This window comes from Drosophila navojoa, chromosome 5, assembly GCF_054131105.1.
Source record: "Drosophila navojoa isolate 15081-1374.11 chromosome 5, UAZ_NAV_1.0, whole genome shotgun sequence".
In the NCBI taxonomy this organism is placed as follows: Eukaryota; Metazoa; Arthropoda; class Insecta; order Diptera; family Drosophilidae; genus Drosophila; species Drosophila navojoa.
The window spans coordinates 23,309,883-23,328,899 of NC_142893.1; the positions used below are offsets into that span (position 1 = coordinate 23,309,883).

Below are 19,017 nucleotides of genomic sequence, written 5' to 3' on the forward strand. Positions count from 1 at the left end.
TGACACTCGACATTTTTTGGACGGCTTTTGTCAAGGTGTCGAGCACATCAAAGCCGGCAAAAAGGGTTAGACTCAAGCCGGCCCTTGACATAGCTCGCCGTCTGTTCGTCCAGTTCGATTGTCCTTTCATGTCCTTCGGCGATGCAAGCAATTTGCTGAGCTAGCTGATAGCCACTCGAGTGGCCTTCACAAACATCCGGCCACATATGCTGTGTAATACTATTAGCTCTCATATCAATTACCGGGCTGAGACCCACGTCTTCGTCTTTGCCGCTGCATCATCATCATCTATGTCTCTTGTTGCCTTGGCAAACATTGCGTATACGTAACGTGTGTTTGCTCTAGCTGGCATATATTTAACTTACAGCTCAAGCCAAACACTTGAGCCGTAAACCAAAATTAAAACAAGTGCACAAGAGCTGCTCATTAGCCACGCCCACACACACTCACAACAGCTGTTGCTGTTGTTGTTGTTGTTGTTGTGGCACATGAATGATTTACATTTTGCTTGGCGGCGCCCAAACAGAGTTTTAATAAAGTATTTGCTCACTCGAGTGCAGCAACAGCAAGAAGCAACAACAACAACAACAACAATAACGACAGCAAATACAAACAGTCTGCATATAAAGTGTAGAGCTGACCGACTATGACATACCATGTAAAAGTAAATAAATCTATAGAAGTGCAACTTTTAATATGATAAATGTAATAATAATAACCATATGCATATAAAATAATCAAAAATAGAAAAAGAATAATAGCAATAATTTAACAAAATATCTCTAAAATAATAAATAAGGAACAGAATAAAATTGAAAAGATTTCAAGCTTACCCTGCCGTATGTGTACAGGGTATGCATAGTGCAAACACTCAGTGCCCGAAAAAAAGAGAGAGAGATGACACAAGTGTGTACAAAGATAGAGAAGGAGATGCAGCAATATAGAGAGAGACGTGCGAGAGGTAAAGAGCGGGAGACAGCATGGAGCCAAAAAGTTGACTTTTGCAATCAGCAGGAGCTGCAGTTGCCTGTGCGCTGACGTTGATGGGTGAGCGGCAAATTTTCAAGCTGACTGAATGACTGACAGAGGGCATAAAGTGGGCAGTAGGGGAGGGGCGACTGGTTGTGAGTTAAGTGGCTGACTTGGCACTGGCATAATTTACATATGCCAAACATGCAGCAAGGAGCAGCAGCAGCAGCAACAACAGCAGCAGCAGCAGCAACAGCAGCAGAAACCAACAACAAATGAGCGCCGCATTGTTGGCAGGCACCTGCGGAAAGCCACACACATATATACACACACACACACACACACACAGTCATTCTCAGCTAGGGTTTATTTATATGAGTGATTAGCCACTGACAGAAGTTTGCAGCTGAAGGCAAGGGCTCATCTCAGCTGACTGACAGTTGCCGTGTTTATTTATTAGTGTGTGAGTGCGTGCGTGTGTGTGTGTGTGTGTGAGTGCAGGTGTGTGTGTCTGTCATGCCGTCTGTCTGCTTGTGGCAGGCAAATATAAATAGCTGCAACAGCTGCCACATTGCACGTGCCACAAGGCCCTCGGCCACAGAGCTGAGCAGGCTTTAACTCCTTGGCCACAGCTTAAAGCTGCCAGCCAAAAGTTAAGCCCTACAAGACCTCTCGCCCCCTTCGAGTCGCCCTAATGCTGCCTGTCAATATTTGAGTTTATTTGCAGCAGCAGCAGCAGCAGCAGCAGCAGCTTCTATTGCCGCTTGAGATTTGCTTTTTACGTGGCACGTTGCACGTTGCACACGTCGCAGCTGGATGGTAATTGAGTTGGAAAAATGTTGTTGACGCGGACGCCCAGCTCGGCGCGACATGCTGCGACAATTGCAAGCAGCCGCCACGCCCCTCGACTAGTCCCCTAGCCGCCCACTCGTTACACATGGCTGCCGCCTGCCCGCCCGCCCGCCAGCGCGCTTGCCCCGCACTTTGCATATTATTACGTGAATTCTTTTCGTTTGCTGCAATTTCTGCGCTTTTGCGCTCGCTCTCGCCCGCCTCGATTTCTTTTTGTTGCATGCTGCTGGCTGGAAAACATGTGCGCAAACATTTAAATCAATTGTGCCCCAGTGCAACGCCCCGCCCATGCCCGCCGCCCTATTCACAATTGTTATGCAAAATTCGCGCCACGCGCGCAAATCAAGCAACAAAATGCACCAAAATTGACACGGCCCGCAGATGCTGCCATCAATTTGGTGGCAGTCCCCAAATACCAAAAGTGTTGCAACATCAATTGCCGGCGCTGCCGAGCGATGCCGGCAAGGTGGCTGCAACGGGGCAGGCAGCATGCTGCCAATTTGATTATATTCCTACAAAGTCCTCGAGCGCCGTTCAGTGGGAAATATTCCATGGCATTTCGTTTTTTATTGAAGGCAATCAATTAAATTAAGTTGCGAATTTTGTCGATTAGAAACAAACATTGAAAGTGCATAAGGTCATTTCTCAGCTGAATGTTTGCTAAAAAGTTGATGGCAGAATAAATTTAATAAAATATGCGAAAATGTGATTTTTCAATATTTTTTCTGGCATAAAAATCTGCTTCAGCTTAATGTTTAAATTGATAAAGCAAACCCTGACGGCAAACGAGTGAAAACAATTGACAAATATAAAAATTGAAAATGTTACTAAACGGAATTTGAAGTACATATCTTAGTCATAATGCGCTCGCATATAGAGTAGGTACTCATTCTTGATATAAGAGAACTACGTAATAACACACATAACATGTATTATGTATATAAAAGAATCAATATATGACTATAAAATAATTTATATCAAACGAAAATAATATTAGCTCCTTGAACTATTCAATTACAAAGTAACCCATACATATCTAGTATGTATAAATATATATGTATATCAATCAGCGATGAATAAATCATAGGAGCTTTCTACAGTTCGCCATCTCTATAAATTGTATATTGAAAAATTTCATTATGCAAATTGTTGCTTATCGATTCGATAGGCTGTTTCTAATATCCTGATTTCCTTTTCAAGTAAATGGGCCGTGTGACTTGTCCGACAGTTTTCTGCTGCTTCTTCTTTTTTCAATTTCGATTTTGTGGAGCGATTTAAATTTTAAGCCGCTGTCGTCGCAGTTTTCCTTGGCATTTGCCATGGCTGGCAAAAAAAAAAAAAAGGAAAAGAGCTGAAAGAAAATTGCATAAAAATTCGCCTTGCTCCGCTTTCTGTGCAGCCGGAAGTAGGCGAGGGGCTAGACGTAGGCTAGGGCACTATAGTTAGCTTTGGCTAGCTGTCTCTTTCTATTTTCTGCTGCAAGGTGCACAGTTTCTCACACACACTCACACACACACAGGCAGACACACGGCGAAGGTCGCGCTACAGTTGCATGGCATGACATGGCATTATACGAGCCTTGGATACAGTGAAGACTCGTTGCCCGCGCCGGCGGCTGTTCTCAATGGCATGAAGAAGAAGAAGAAGCACTAGCAACAGCAGCAGCAGCAGCAAATAAAAAGAATAACTTTTCCAACTAAGCCCACTTGAAAGCCAATAAGGTGGAAAAGCAGCAGCAGAAATTGTACATTTTTCACATTTTGCAACTAGTTCTGTGGCAGCCACAAAAAGCCATCAGCATTTGTGAACGTGTGTGTGTCTGTGTGTGTGTGTGTGCTATGCAAATGATATAGTGCTCGTAATAAACCTATTATTACTAGTCTTTAAGCTATCTAAATTCATATAATTAAATTAATTTCCTTCTCCATCTCTCTCTTCCTCTCTTTCTCTTGCAGACACGCACAGTCCAGCGCGATTTGTGATTCAGGTAAATATTTATGTAGATTATAAATATTATTTATTATAGCTCTTAATTGCTCTGTTCACACCACGCTTGCTCCAAGAGAGTATTAGACTGAGAGAGCTTTTTCAGTACCTAAAAAATATATAAACATCATATACACGAAGCTAATAACAATAAATATATTCTGTATGGGAACTTGAAAGCTTGTCTCAAAGTGAAAATAAAAGCCAGAGATAATATAGATAAATGTGTGGTAGTCTAACATAAATGAACATTTGATAAACTTTTCCTTACTATAGAAATTAGCTACTTTAATTTAGGCTTTGACTCGATTAATTTAAAGAAACTATTATAATTTTAAAATTTACATATTTGCTTTATCTAATGACATTAAATACATTAGGCAAATCAAAGTTAATTATTCATTACTATAATATCCATCTCTTTCAATTCGCCAATCATTCACTACTTTTTAGTAAATGAATCTCAAATTTATATAAAATATTATAGAAATATTTACCTTCATCCAGAAAAATCTGTGTGACATGTCTCATAGTAAAATCTCCCTCATATTATATTATCACATCACATAAACTACCACTACTATAACCTCAAGTAGCTGTGAGTACACCGCGCTCTGCCATTCAGCGTGGGTATTTCCACTGCCACAGTTCTCAGCCAGTTTAGCCCTTTCCGACATTTATTTTATATATATTATTTGCTCTCTCGTTTTTTTTTTTTTTTTTTTTTTTTGCAAAAGTTTCTTTACTCTTAGTGGCTTTTGGCAAGTGCTCGCAATTAAATTTAATTAGTTTAACTTAAAACTGCAAAAACTAATTGCTCGATGCGTGCGCGTCTCAAATCTTTTCCACTTAATTTGCTTTTTATGACGAGTTGTCGCTGCTGCCTCCGTTGTTGTTTCCACGGAATTTTTTACGAGTGCCAAACGTGCGAAACTTTAGTTACACCACAAAGAATGAGAAAAAAAATAAGAGCACATTCAACTAGCAGTTTATGATAGAGGAGGGGGAGACGCCACGGCATGATTTGGCACTAATTGGCCAGATAAGCGCTTTTTAGACATGTTTTAATTGGCCACACTAGCTATTAACTGTAAATTGTGGCACACACACAAACACACACACACACACTTGTCAGGTGTGGCAAGCAGCTCTAATCAGCTGCAGTTAGTCCCCCTCTCTATCTCTCTCTCTCTCTCTCTCTCTCTCTCTCTGCTGAGTGTCTGTGTGGCACTTGGAAGTTTTTGGGCAACTGCTGTCGCACATGCAACTTTCGCAAATTAAAAGCATACTTCTTGGCGACTTGCAACCGCACGACAATGCAATAAAAGTAAACTAGTTGCAACTGCTCTCTGCAACATGGCCAGAACAATTGAGCAACTCGTTCAAGAACAAAATCAAAATCCGCTGATAGAAACCAGTTCGAGGGAGTGGGAAAACCAAGTACATGAGACACACACACGCACACACACACACACACACACACACGCAAATAAAGGAACTTTATCCTGCGACATGTTGCAGTGTCCTTACATATTGAATGTTTATTTGCATGCAATGAGGCGTGTGTGTGTACAAGTGTGTGGGTGTGTGTGTGTGTGTGCATGGAAAAACTTTGGCTGGAGTTTAAAATAGGTCGTTGCAGTCATGCCGGCAACAAGGGGTTAACAGCGTTCTTAATATCGCGTAAAAAGTGAACATCCAAATAAATAAATAAATAAAAAAAAAACCGAGCAAGAAAACTGCGTAACAAAGTTAAAATGAAAGTTTCGCGAAACTTTGCAACACTGCTCGCAGCTTATATGGCTTTAAGCCCTACGTCTGTGCAAAATGGCTGACCGCCCACCGCGCAGGGGTGTGGCTTTTATTAAAGCACGGCTTAGGCTCAGTTTCGCAATTTAAGCAAATCGATAGCAGCTTAAGGCGGCGCACGTGTCCCGCGCATCGAACTGCTCAGCTTTGCGAAATGGGGGCGTGGCCTAATATTGGAGCCGCTCCATTTGCGGCTTGCGTGTGCAAATTATGGCCACGAAAGCGAAGTCGATAAATTCGTGCGCCTCATCAAATCTGTTGTTAATATGCTTTTAGCGTTATATAAATTAAGAGCTCAACTTGATTAAGCTTCTGGTATTTAGGTATGGAATTAGCGCCTGGCGAGGCAGCGCCACTCAAGGCGAATTTCTGATTTGAATGAATACTTGAGTGACTTTCTAAGCCAGCTCCCGCTTAGTGAAGCAATAAATTAATTAATTTGGCATATAGAAGAGCAAGCTGAAATATTCTAAGTCCGGGTTAAATATCCGACATAAGTGAGGCTCGCAATAGGCGGATTAGCTAGTACTTGGAATCGAGCTATACTAAATGGCGCAGGCTGTCTCTCTCTATCTATTTGAAATAGATTTACTATAAGGTCTATGTCGTTGTTTTCCACTCTATCGATCTTTTATCTCTTATCTATCATATCTCTCCCCATTTTTCTGTTTTCTTTCGCTCTCTCCCTCGATAGTTGTCTATTCTACTCCATTTTACTCTATTTTACTCTCTTTTTCTTTGTTTATCTTTTACTTTCATTTTCTTGCTCTCTCTCTCTATCTTCCTCTCTGTCTATGTCTCTAGTTTTTTCCCATTTCCCTAAGTTCAATTAACACATTACGAATTACAATATAAATTTAATCAAATTTGATAAACTTTTTTATTAATAATTTACATTTCATTGATGCAACGGCCTTAGCCTTAGTTGCTTCAAAATACTTCCCCAATTAACTAGAAAGGAGCTAAGTAGAAACTTCAAAATCCTTAAAGAGAAAAGTTTCAAATCTAAATATTTAATACACTCAATCCGGCGAAACTTGTTTAGCCAACTTCTGCATTTACCTAAGCAATCTCTTTATAAATTAACAATCTTCACAAACTTGCAAACACTTGTTGAGAATGGCAGCAGCAACAGCGGCAGGAAGCACATTTTTAATTGTCGTGCTGCTCGCTCATGTGAATTACGCATACGCCGCGTGGCACCAGCCAAAGAGCGAGAGGCGAAAAGCTGAAAAGCAAAAAAGCAAAAAAGCAAAAAAGCAAAAAAGTGCCCAAAACGAAACGGGGAAAAGTGCAGGGAAGCGAAAGAAATGTCAACAATAATTTTTAATTAAGATTTGTTTTCATTTTTCATATTAGAGCGAACAGAGCACACATACCCACACACACACATGAACACACACACACACACACACACACACACGCACACAGGCACACACAGCGTCCCAGCGCAGGAGTTAATTTGAATTTTATAGCAGTCAAGTTTGTGTAATTTAAGAGCCAGCTACAAGAAGAGGCGTTGAGCAACACATGTTTGCCAGTGGGCGTGGCGCATATGCAACTACAGCATGTAATGTGTATGTATGTGTGTGTGTTGTGTTTGTACTTTAGCGATTTTTTTTTTTAGACAACTCTCTGCTTTGCAGCTGCGCTAGCGTATGCTTCAATGCACACACACACACACACATACACACGCATACACACTCGCTCACTGTCAGAGTTTCTGCAGAACCGTAGACTGTCAGACAAGCAACTCGCATGAACTTTGCATTCAAAATAAAGCACAAAAAGTAGAAGATAGCTAAAAAGAAAAGGAAACTTTTTCAATTTCTTCAACTGCATTTTGGGCCAGTCCCCGCCCCACGGCCCTGCGGCCTCTCATGTTTGTTCTTTGCTACAAGTTAATCTGCGCCATAGACTCAACTTGCTAACTGTCTGCAACGAGTAACCTGCCCTCACTCTCAGCCAACCACCCAACCACCCACCCACTGCCCCGCCCCTTGCATCGTCATGCAGTTCATTTCCTTGAGATTTTCACAAGTTTTTGCTGCAGCCAAAGTTCTAATTTCGTTACATACTCAGCACAAATTACACATGTAATGCATATGTAAGCCCAACTCGAGATGGCCCCACTCTCTGGGCAATTTCTGCAATTTATTAGGCATCTGCAGGCCTCTCAGCTATCTGCTCCATTACAAGCTCAAGTTTTATCGGACTGCCCAAGTTTATGGCGGCAATTAAGACTAAGCCTGGCCAACGCAAATGTGAAAATTTGCGCAAAAATTGAATATATACATAGATTTCTATGCGTGAGTGTGTTCGTGTGTGTGTGTGAGAGTGTTTACTTATTAAATTATGTGCTCAAAGTTTGCAACGCAAATGCCTTTGCTGTCTGGCAATTATTCCATTATATGTAAGCGACCTAAAACAAACCAAGTTCCTGCCAGTCTCAGCCAACCACCTTGGAGCCACCCGCGCCACCCGCGCCATCATCGCCACCCTCTCCACCACGTTGCAATTGCAGCACTCACACTTTTCTTTTCTCCTCTTCAGCTTCTTCGTGTTTTTCTTTATTTCTGTCGCATCTTCCATAAAGACGCCTTCAAAGTTTGCCCAACATTCCTCGCAGCTAGCTGGGGGATGGGCAGCGCTGCAGCGGCTCTTCATTGTTATTAACATAATTGCATAAAGTTGCAGCTGAGTTGTGCAAAGTGTGGCAAAGATATTTTTGGGAAGACAACGCTTAAGCGCTTAATGCCATTTATTTGCCTTTGCCTCTGCCTCAGTCGCTGGCTCTGCCTCTGCCTCTGCCTCCGCCTCTGCTATCGTTACAGCACTTGGCTCTTTTCTTTCTCGTTTCACTTCACGCTGACATTGCATACTTTTTGGGGCCCGCATCGCTTTTAATTATTGTGCCAAAGTCAGCAGACGACTGGCCTCGCCTACTTATTTTTTTTGTTTGCTCGTCGTCTTGTTATTTTTCTTTTCAGTACGCTCTCTTAAGCTCCATTAATTTGATATGCACCGCATTTGTCCGTCCGTCTGCCGTCCGCGTCCTGTCGCCTGGGTCAGCGTTGCGTATACGCATCATTAAATGCGCCCAGGCACAAAGCGGGCCGCACGCAAATTAAACTGCCATATAATTTTCTGCCCAGCCATGGACACGCCCGCGGCAAGGCAGCAACAAAAAATGAAAAGAACACACACACACCCACACGCACACACGCACACAACAACATTCTGCTGAAGGCCAAGAAAAACTGGTAGAAGATGAACAAATATTGCGGCTCGATATCTTGTAAAATTTGGCATTAATTTGGGGAGAATAAACAAATTTGATTTGTGTAGGTCACTTTTAATATAATTATTATTTTATTAAATATTTCTATTGTGAGAGATTGATTTTATATAAAATATTCAATGGAACCCAGATAGATCGTGAGAATTATTCTCTTGAATATAACTAAAATATTACATATTAATTTCAAATGAACTTGAACTAAATAAAAATGAGTAAATGAATAAATGAAATAAAATTTGAAGACTAATATGGAAGAGCCTAGTACAAATTATATTTTAATAAGACTTTCATACTTTTCCCTAATGCACTCGATGTTTACTCCGCTTGAACTGCAAGGATTTTATGTATTTTCTTGAGAGATATTTATATCATGTCTCTTTCCATTACAGCTGTCCATTTCTGGCCCAACTACCCCACCCAGCCTCACACTATATACAGGGTATTGCAACTGTATGTTTCGCACCCAGATTGAGGCGCTCTTTGTGCCATTCCAAGCGATTTGCTAGTCGGATCTAAGTGATTATAAATAAGAGATTTTTCCCGAGACTTTGCAAGTCCACACACACACACACACACACACACTCTCACACACACACACATACTAATGGCAATGCGTGCGTGCGTGTGCGAATGTGTTGACTTCATCAAATTTCAATGCTTGGCCGCTCACTGATTTACTTGTTTAGGGGGCAGCTGTGGCAGCAACATTGATTGCGTCAAATGGGCCGCTAAATGTTGACTTTGCTTTTGAAGTTCGCCCACTTCGGCTGCGCCCGCACCCGCGCCCCGTCCTTATTCTATTCCTCTGTCCTTAAACATGACAAAGCGCAACGGAAGCGGAAATGTCCGGCGGCAGCGCTTGATTTATTATCGGCCTCAACGATGGGGCGTGGCCAGCGGCAGGGGCAGCGGCAGCGGCAGAGGCATAGGCTGAGGCAGCTGGCTGCATTTAGGCACTCGGTTTGTATTCGCATTGTATTCACTCGTTACTCACGCGGCATTCACTTGCCATTCGCTCAGCACTAAGATTTTACTGTCATGTCATCATGCTCTTGCGCCAGTCGGTGCCCCCATTTGTTGCACGCACTTCGAGCTCTGCTGCCCCGACTCCTGCCATGACGCAGCGCCTGGAATTGTGCCACAGCTTTTGGCAAATATGTTACAAATTCTGCTGATTAAGCAACGAGCGTGGGCCCTAAACAAATTTGATTTAATTTTTTCCCCTTCGTAAATATTAAACAAAACGCCGAAAATTGAAAGAAAAAAAGCAACGATTATTGAGTCACCTTGGGGAACTAATTTGTACCAGTGAAACATTGGTGTAAACTAAACATATTTTTTTGGGGCTTACTTATTTTTGTAGTTCGTATTTTGTATATCCGCTGGCAGTGCTGATGTTGGCCCCAGGAGTGCTAACAATGCGCCATAAATATTTGTTTCCCCATTTCTATTTATTTTTTGCATTTTGCATGACTCCAGTTCTATTAGATTGGGGACACAACTTTGTTACTTTTCAATCGATTTGTATATGCAAAATAGATTTAGAATGTTTACATCACTCTCAATTGGCAATATTTTGGTTGAGTTCTTAATGTGACTACTATTTAATTTCTGAATGAGAGCAGAGATGAATGCAGCTACCATTGAAATGTTTGTATTCAATTCAATTTATGGCTGTTGTTTGAAACTCTATATGCAAATCGTATCGTACCTTGGCTTCATCTAATTCTGCAACCCTCCAAAGGATGTAATTATTTTTTGCTGTCGCCTGCTTGATAGCCTGATTATATGCGATATACTAAGGTATCCTCGCATATTTCGAGAAATTGAATAGATGCAGCTATAAATTACTCACAATCCACTTTGCACTACCTTTCTTGCCCCATAAAGATGTTCCAGATAGGTGATGGTGATATTTTGTCATTTTCATAATTTTAAATCCAAACCACTTTTTTTTTTATTAAGTAGGTATCACATTTGTTTTTCTTAACCCTAACTATGACTCGGTACACAACAAATATTAATTGGATAAATTAATTATTCCTCATTTTCTCGCACTCCCTATTCAATTTTCATTTCAATTACACTTAACGTATCAGTCGCCCAAGCCTCTCGAATAGGTCAATTATATTTTTGATGGGCTCCAGTTTGCATATTTATAATTGTAAACGGGCTCTGTCTGGAGGCCACTGGGGAGAACTGGGCATAAAATCGTGTCAACTGTGCCACATTTTGCAATATTTCAGCGAAAAAATCAATCAAAGGTATCAATCACAGGGCGCAATCAACTCATTGATAGGGGGCGTGGTCAGAGGTGCTCGACGTGGGAGAGCGTGATAGACACATGGTATTAAAATTATTGACAGCTACAATTTATTATCAATTTCAATGGAAATGCGAAAGCGAAATACGAAATGCGAAATGCGAAATGCGAAATGAAATGCGAGCCCAAAAGGAAGTGCAAATCAAACGACATACATTTAAATCAATTGCAGATTGAAAGAGGTGAATTAATGGAGCAGGTGGTGCGGGTGTGAGGGGGGAGGGGGGACCGAGCGATTGATGAATTCGGAAAACAATTAGAATTTCAAATGAACCTAAGGCTGGCTGGCTTAAGGGTTAAGCAGACAGGTGTGAGGGTGTGAGTGTATGTGTGTGAGTGAGTTTGTGTGTGTGTGTGTGTGTATGTAGCGTGAAGGGGTTGTCAATTCCTCTCCGACTATTGCATATTTTATGAGTGTGCGTGCGGGTGTGTGTGTGTGTGGGTGTGTGAATTTAAATTTGTAATGCGTGTGCTTTGTTTGCCTGTTGCTGATTTGTTTGTGCCGTTTGCAACTGGCCCAAATGTCGCTCAACGCATTGTGGCTTTAAGTTGCGTATACGACGCGTCGCCCCTCATAAATAACAAAATCACATTAATTTAAAACCCATTTCGCGTATAAACACAGACGACGAGGCACTCGCCGGGCAGTCAAGGCTGGCTGCTGTTCGAAACTGCATTTTAAATTAAAATTAAAAGTTATAACGCGTCGCATTATCAGTTGGCTGCAAGGACAATGCCTGGACACAACCAGGACACGGCCAGGACACGGCCTGCTTGCACTGGCCGTCTGCTGTTGTCATAAATAATAAATATTGTGTACGCATACAATTATGGCAGCTGCACACACACACACACACACCCTCGCATTTATTACAACAGTTTTGGCCAGTTTTTATTATTACTGTTTGTTTCGCCTGCGAAATTGGCCAGGTGCAAAAGTCTAAAAACAATTAAATGATTAATGACATTTTGCAGAGCTTTATAAGCAAATTTTGCAACTTTCATAGGGCCAATGAATAATGAAATGCCAATGAGACCAATTGCATGTGCAGTTACGTGAGCGAAGAGACGGAGCGAAGATGAAGAGGGGACAGATAATGGCCAATTCCGAATTAGCAAGCTATTCGAAAGAAAGGAGGCAAAATTACAATTCTCATGCCTAGCTAAGCAGACATAGGCGAATCTGATATAAATTGTATATAAAAGTTGAAACTTAAGTAAACGTAAAAATAAGGCTTCATATGTTTTTAATGTGATTCATAAAAGCTTTGTTAATAGAATAGTCTTTGAATACTCATTGCAAATAATAGAAACCATAAGATTTTATAAATATATTGGAGTGAGTAGCAGGAATTTGTGTAAAAACTGCTTCAATCGAGGGTTTGAGATAGGACCTACCCTAGATTATTCCTATATAATATTCTTATACAGGTCAAATTCTGTTTAGTATAGACCAAGACCAGGCAAGAAATTTACATGGAAATTTACATAACAAGAATACAGGGCTGTCCATATTCGACTAACTCATCTGGCAACCCTTCAAGGTTGCCCATGTTTTTATGAGTATATAAATAAATATGAGTATTAATCAAAGAAGAACAACATTTTTTATTTACTTCAAGTAGATTTGTTGATATTACTTTTTGAATATATATATTAACATATTTGTATATTATATATTTTTATATATTATATATTTTTTAACGGATAAGCTTGTTGCGTCTCTCACCTGCTCAGACAGTGCTGTAAAAGCATCTTTCAGTCAATTGCACTCGAAAGAGCAAGAACGGAAAAGCACTTAATCGCGTATTTTAATCGCATTTAAATTAAATTCGAGCCATAGAAATGTCAATTGAGAGCGGGCTGTGATTGATTTTTAATTAAAATTACATATTTATTTATTTTTAATTAAGTTGATTGGCTTTTCGAGCAGCAACCGCAATGAAACAACGACAGCAACAACAGCAACAAAAACAACGGCGACAACAACAAATAGCAAAAAAACAACGACAAATGCTTAACTAATTTCCACAATAAATGTAATGAATTCGTTTTATATTTTGCTTTATTGCGGGCCACCAAAGCAAGTGACCCACACGCCCAGCCACGCCCATATACAACAACAAAAATATGCAGCACCAATAATAATAATGATAATAATAATAATAATGATTATTATTATGATAATCATAATAATCGGCCGCCTCAGCCGCAACTTTTCTTGCCACTCGAGGGACACATAAAGGGGCAGCCACGCCCAGCCACTAGACGCATCTCGCCTCCCTCCGGCCAGGAAGAGCAAGCGACATGGGCGCAGATGGAGCGTGGCTTGGCTGTCCTGTGATTTGCTTTGATTTGCTCAGGCACGCACCATTGACGGGCCGTGGGGCACAGCGCCGTTTACATGCGTACAACGAGCCGCAGTCATTAATTTCAATTTTGTCTGTTTGCTCCAGGCTCCGGGCGCCATTCTCCAGGTTGCAGACCCTTTGCGTCGTGCGTATGATTGAAGGGTTCTGCTCTCTCTTTTGCGGCGCAGAGACAAAAATTATTTATTAACGTGCGTTTTGTGTGCTTGGGGCAGCGTGTGCTGCGGCACGATTGTGCCTCTACGTTTGCGTCAGTCTCCTGCTCGCTTTGCCCATCTGCCGCCTCCTGCAGTTTAATTGCTAGTTCAGCTCTTGTCAGTTGGCGTTTCTTATTGCTTGACTTGTTCTTGATCTCCCCTCTCTTTGCTCTCTTTCAGAAATTTTACTCTTAGCCTTCTAAACATCATCAGTTCGAATGCATCAGCAGCAGAGTTAATCTAACCATATCCACTTGTCCCCTCCCGTTTAAGTTAGTTTTTCGTTTTCTCTCAAGAAAATATAGCTCTTCTATACCAATTTCACTATGTGTACTACGTCTCCTGCTCCTGCTGCTTCTCCTTCAAGACTTCCTTAGTTGTTTTCTGTTTTTTACTTTACTTCTTTGGAAATTTTACAATAACTCTGCTCTATCAGTTTTTTATTATCCTTATTTTTTCACTCTTTATCCTCAGTTTGTGCATTGTTCGATGTCTTTCTCCACTTTTCTTCAGTTCTGCTTCAGCCATGTTTTTTTTGACTATATTCTCTGCCACTTCTCTCGCTTCTGCTCCTGCTCCTGCGGCTGCTCCTACTCCTGTTCCTGCTCTTATGCCTGCCCCGTCTACTACTCCTTTCTGATTGCCTCAGCTGTTGCCCTTCGATTGCTCCAATTGCTTCATCCTTACGCTCATCAAACGTTCTACCACTTTATGTGCCGCCTCCTGCCCCCTTCGAGTGCGCCCCGACTCCAACTACTTTGACTCCACCTTCTTTGATACAGCTACTTGTCTCCAGCTGCTCCTGGAACTACTCCTTCGATTGACTCTGCCACACGCGTCGTGCAACGTGCTGTCCTGTGGCCCTTTTGCCCTCATTTGGTTGTTGGCCAAATAAACAATAAATTAAATTGCCACATTTGATTGCTGCATGTGCGTCCTCCTGCGTACCTGCTGCCTGCCAGGCATAACATTTTTGATATGCCCCATGTGGCATGCGTCAGTTGCCAAAATGACTAAATGTATGGCGATACATTATGCAGTGGCCTGACTTTGCCAAACGTTTCTTATATCAATTGAAAGGTCCCCACCCCAGGACGGCCCACAGGCAGGACCTCTCCCCGCCTCGCTCCGCTCTTGCCGTTTGTCTGCGAGTTACGATCATTTACGCATTTATTTTGCAATATCATTTGCTCCAGCGTCGCCTTCTGTGCAATTCAAATTCAAGCCGCAGCCACGACATGGCCCCAGGATATGGCAAGATTTATGTGCGACAAGGACATTTTTCATGCTGCACAAAAATGCAAAAACGAAAATGGCAAAAAAAAAAAAAGAAATCGTTCATTGAAAACACATTTCCACACACAGGCCGCACTCGAAATGGCGAATTCAATAAAGCATTACGTAATATTGCCAAGTCACACACACACACACAGAGAGAGAGACAGACAGAGACAGCTGCATTTGTAATGCAAAGCTGGCCATGTGAGTGCAATAATTTACAACATTTTAATCGAATTAGAAGCAGACGCAGGGCGCGCATTGAGAGGGAGACCGATATGCGGCGAGCGAGTGAGTGAGAGAGAGAGAGAGAGAGAGAGAGAGAGAGAGCGGGAGAGATGCGGCAGATAGCAGAGGCGAAGGCAAAGGCAAAGGCAAAGCCAGTTGCAGCAGCTGGGGCTAAAGCGAAACCAAGAACTATAAGACTTCGTCGGGGGCCCCGACAGCATTTCAGTGCGCCAAGAGGCGGGAAAGCAGAAAGCAAAATGCATTTTAAGTGCTGCAAGCGGCAGGCGCTGCATGTGGCAGGCAGCGCGCGGCGGGCAGCGAGTTGACGCAAGTGCCAGCGGCTAGAGCGTAAGGCAGCAGGAAAAAAAGAAGAAAGGCAACAAAAAATTGCAACAAAAATGAAATTATACAAAGACAAAGCAAGAAGCAGCTAAGCGTTAGCATTTGTTTTGAACATGTGCCAACAAATGTTATTTATTGTTTTAGTTGTTGGTCTCAGTGTTTGGCTGCAAACGTTCGCTTAGGGCCAGAACTTGATGCGCCCCGCTAGACTCCGAGCAAAACGTTTAAATAGACCAATAAAAGCATTGCCAGCAAAGGCGAGCTTTAATAATTGTGGGAAATTCAGGTTAGGCTAGCGCCTTAAGCAGAGCTCAAAGCCAACAAATTAATTTGATAAGTCTATAACATTGGCTGGAATCAAGATATATAAATGAAATATTCTATATCAAATAATGCTCATATTTAACTCAGTCTGTAGAGAATATTTCCAAGAGACTAATTCAGTTGTCGAATATATACAATACTTTCATTTCATTTGAAAATATCTCTTGAAATAGCTCTATAATAATATAATGTATATTTTTATATTATACGCTTTGTTATTTGTTTCTTACCAGAATCTGAATCTAGGCCATAACAACTAATAATAATCAAATAAATAGTAAAACCAATAATAGGAAAATTAATAGAAAGAGAAAACCATAAAATAAAATTAAAAAGAAATATGGCACAAATTTATCTCAGTGTTGAATGCATTTAAATGCTTTTAAACATATCGAGCATATGAAAGAGATATTCTAATTTCAGGTCAATATAGACTGATTCTGCCTATACTTAGTTGAAAACCAAAAAGATTTAGTAAAGGTTTCATTTAGTTGAGCAATAGAATTATTTATATAGGGTTCTCCATATTCGACGAACCTATCTGGCAGCCCTACAAGGTTGCCCATATTCGACTAGCTGAAATCAAACAAAAACACCAAATCTTTTTAAATTTATATAGAAAACCCTGATCTTGAAAATATTCAATATGCTTACTTAATATAAGTTTATCCAACTCTTGTTTAATTTTTACTAAACAGTCACTTTATTCTTAAATTTAAAATAATTTTTATTGCCAGCTTCAAGGGCTCAATAATTGTGCAATTTAGCTTCGCTTCAGTCAGTGCTTGCCCTCATCTAAAATATTTCTTATTATGCACACTCCAGAGTAGTATCCTTTACACACAGAAGCATTTAAAGCTCATTAAGCTTTAATAAGCTTTCTCACATACAATTAAGTTAATTTAAATTTCAATTCTCCATACCCCTAACCATATCCATCCTCTTCAGATTCAACAGTCACTTTGAGCACTTCTTAATGTATGGCTAACAATAGAAAATCCCATTGAAGATTTTCTCGGGCAATTCAGATTATGCATAAATACATATATACATTTTTCTTTTTTCCCCTCGCTCCTTTTTATTTTTTGTTTAACCAAGGAGGACGCTGCATAAAAGACCAAAAGTAAATTGTCATAAATTCCAGGCAATAAATTTCTATTTGTTTTCATTTTTAGCCAGTTTCATTTGCTGTTCTGCACCGAGTGGCACCGAGCCACAAAGGCAGCCATGGCCGCAGCCGCAGCCATAGCCATAGAACACAATGCCAGTTATGTTGGCAGTAACGGTGCACACACACACACACAGACACTCATAGCCAAAATGTTGTGCACCAAATAAAACGTCAGCTTATGCAGCCGAGCCAAACGTCGGGCTATGCAACTGGCGCACATTTATTATAATATTATTAAGTATACGCCAAGTTTGCCCGGCACAGCACAGCGCAGCGTGGCCCAGCGGAGCGCAACGCAACGCAACGTTGCGGGCGTTTTTCATTGTTGACATTTAGTAACATTTATTGGGCAGCTGCACGAAACTTCTCTAAAAAAAAAGAAGGCTAAATCAATCAAATCGAAGCCCGGAAATCGGGCCAAAGAGTGGCAGTTGAGCCAAAAGGAAATTCAGTGGCAAGCTCATTTGTTTTATGATTATTGGAATGGCCATAAAAACTTTAATAGGGAATATTTACTACACACTCTTCAGTGCAATTCGCTTCTTGCTTTCGAGTATTTCATTTGCGATAGCTCAAATTCGTTGGCTATCTCTCTCTCTCTCTCTCTCTCTCTCTCTCTCTCTCTCTCGCTCTTTCTATATGCATCTACATCTTTTTTCTTTCTTACTCTTGCCCTCGCTCCTACTTACTGTGTCGAGAGCTTTCTCTTTTCTTCACTTATATTCTCGATTCCTTTGATTTATTTTCTTTTCTTCTTTCTTCTCTTCCCCAGTCTTTATTATATCCTTCTTTTTCTTCGCTTCTCTTTCGTCGCTTTCTTATTTGCTAAACCTATCTTCTCTTCCTTCTGAAACGGATCCAACTATAGGCCTTACTTGATATTCATCGTATCACTTCGACGTAATAAGAATATTTTAACTTTTGCTCAGACTTTTCTTTCTTGACTTTGCTTCTCTCTTCTCGCATTGTATGTTTTTCTATTAACGTCGCTTTTGCTATGTGATTTTAAGTGCAGATTCTCAACCCGCCTGCCGCCTGCATCGCTTAGCTATAATAAAATATAAAAGTTAATGAAAGGCGCTCTTATTCAGCGCGGCACTATTACATTTATGTCCCTTTTTGCACTTTGCAGCAGCTGCCACGATTACGAATTTTAAGAGCATAAAGCTGCTGCTGCTGCTGCTCCTGCTGCTCCTGCTTTTGCTTCTGTTGTCACTTAATGTCACTTGCTGCTAATAACTTTTGTCTTAGCGCCATAAAAAATCGATGTGGCTCGAGTTAGATTCACAGCTCGCAAGTCGCGCCGCCCTCAGCCCGCGACATGAGCCGCATTACAAGTGATTGGTTTGACATGAGTCCGGGTAGTGGCAGTGGCAGTGGGTTGGCAGGGTGGCTGACATAGAACTGGCTGTTGCTGCCACTCGCCTGTCACAAAATCCGCTAAGCGCCCCAGACAACTCGTGACATCTAATGAGCCGCCCGCTCAACTCAGCTCAGCTCAACTCGAGGCGGGGCCACCCGGAAGCTCTGGGTGTTGCGGCAGTATTTCAATTCTATTCATGTGCCATGGATTTTGGGGCCAACAATTGGCTTCTTCCCAGCTGTGAGCACTCGCAGCATTATGATAAATAGACATTTCTTTGCTTTATTCGCGATTTGAATGAAGCAGGAAGCGCCGCACAAAGTCAGGAATGAATCAGATTTGAGCATATGTCGAAATTTAATTGAAATTGAGAAAGCATAAGTAATAGAAATGATATGAAACGCAAGCATTAACGCTCACTTCAAATGAAAACTGCACATAGATAAGTTGATTCCTTCTCTTCTTCCAGCTACTTGATAAAGTTTGCTTTAACGACATTTCATGG

General features: G+C 41.2%; 1 long non-coding RNA gene across 1 annotated transcript; it reads left to right on the forward strand.

Moving 5' to 3' along the window:
- The first annotated feature begins 1,319 nt into the window (after positions 1–1,319).
- On the forward strand, positions 1,320–2,425 carry LOC149091207 (uncharacterized). Its single transcript, XR_016197132.1, has 2 exons — positions 1,320–1,440; positions 1,471–2,425. It is a non-coding gene; the product is annotated as an uncharacterized LOC149091207 (long non-coding RNA).
- Positions 2,426–19,017: the final 16,592 nt, after the last annotated feature.